Consider the following 1,708-nt stretch of genomic DNA (forward strand, 5'->3'; position numbering starts at 1 on the left):
CTAGAGAAGAAGCATGATTTCATGTCACAGCTCCTGTCTTTGAAAAAGTCTTAATGACTCCCAGAGCCAAAATGTGGGGCAAAGTCTAGATTTTTCTCTTCAGTTTAATTCCTCCAGGGAAGATTGAGGAAAGAAACCACCCTCCTATTTGAACTTCATCAAAAGACAAATATGTTAATATTTTGACCATCAATATTTCCTTAATCCAGTCTACTCCTTACATAGCTAATACATCAAAGCATATTAACTTAGGAAATTGGATTCTCCCAAACAATGAAATATTGACTGCAAACATTATTAGTCTTTTTATATCACATTTCCTTCAAATGCATTCTACGTCTACAAACAGATAAATAAGAGTGTTATAATGATTACAAGACCAATCATTAATTACTCTTTTGCAAAAAAACAGCTGCAAAGGATGAACGCAGTGGACCAACCTTTGTTTCCCCATTATCTCTACCTTGATTCAGGCCTTTAATTTTCTCTTTCTTCTAATTCTAATTCTGCTTCTGCTTCTCATGTCCTCCCCGGTTAGAATTTTACTCACCTAAACCACCAGTTATATTACCTTCTCAGAACCAAGGCAGCAGTTCGAGGTTGAACAATTGAAGATATAGGATTAGAAAAAAGAAACGTGAATGGAATTTTGATGTTTTATTATCAGGGGTTTGTAATGCAGGTAGTTAACAGTTTGATCTGAAAAATAAGCTATTTTAATATTTGTAACTTTGTCTAGTAAAAGTTTTCTATAAAAACATTTGTTTTGGATGTCTTTGTTAGCTTTTAGCCTACACTTGATAAAGCCTTTGTTTCAAAGTCTTTCTGTATACTCCTTTCATTGTTCCACCACAGCCTGGTGAGAGAGAAGCATTGGTGGTTCAGTGGTAGAATTCTCGCCTCCCACGCGGGAGACCCGGGTTCAATTCCCGGCCAATGCAGTTGGTTTTTGAGCTTCACTTTCCTGTTGCTCCTTTACCTTTCTGCCCTGAAAAGTTATAATGCATAGCCTAATAGTGCATTTAAAGGCTCCATCACCACAAGGTAAACTGACGACAATAGTCACCAAAGTCGTGCCAAAAGACATTCAGGAGACTAACCCGGGACCCTTGCAGCTGCTGGACTCCACAAACCACTTAGCAAAGTGCCAAATACGAAGCGTTTCTGGTGAGTCACCGCAGATTTGATATTGGTACCGGTTACTTTCATCTATTTTCTCAGCCAATCCCTGCAAACCCAAAGTAACATCAGGTTTCTGATTCGCGTGCTGGACCTTGGGCTTCCCGCTGGGCCACAATGGTGAGGATCAAGAAACGAAGCTCCTGGAAGGAGACAAGCTGTGGGCGGGGAAGTCGCATCAGAGGTCCGAGAGGATTCAGTGGCCCAAAGAAAGGGGAAGTGTGTGGGGAAGAATCTGCGTGGAGATGAGGGGAGCTGCGGGGACCTACTTATGCAGGGGACCCTCGTGCTGTACCCCAGAAACCCAGAACAGAATTTGCTAACATCGTCAGCTACCGGAGCCTCGGAGTGTTCTGTGGGCCCATCGGTGTTCCAGGACGGATTGCGGAATCTGTGTCTGGCAATGTGTATCAACAGGTGTTGGCCTGGAATTTGGCTGGGCATGGTGGCTGGCGCTTGTAATCCCAGCACTTTGGGAGGGTGAGGCAGATGGATGGCTTGAGGTCAAGAGTTCAAGACCAGCTTGGCT

General features: G+C 43.1%; 1 non-coding gene across 1 annotated transcript; it reads left to right on the top strand.

Annotated features, from left to right (window-relative positions):
• Positions 1-870: 870 nt before the first annotated feature.
• Positions 871-941, top strand: TRNAG-CCC. The gene has a single exon. It is a non-coding gene; the product is annotated as a tRNA-Gly (tRNA).
• Positions 942-1,708: the final 767 nt, after the last annotated feature.

This window comes from Cebus imitator, unplaced genomic scaffold (genome assembly GCF_001604975.1).
Source record: "Cebus imitator isolate Cc_AM_T3 unplaced genomic scaffold, Cebus_imitator-1.0 Scaffold804, whole genome shotgun sequence".
NCBI lineage: Eukaryota > Metazoa > Chordata > Mammalia > Primates > Cebidae > Cebus > Cebus imitator.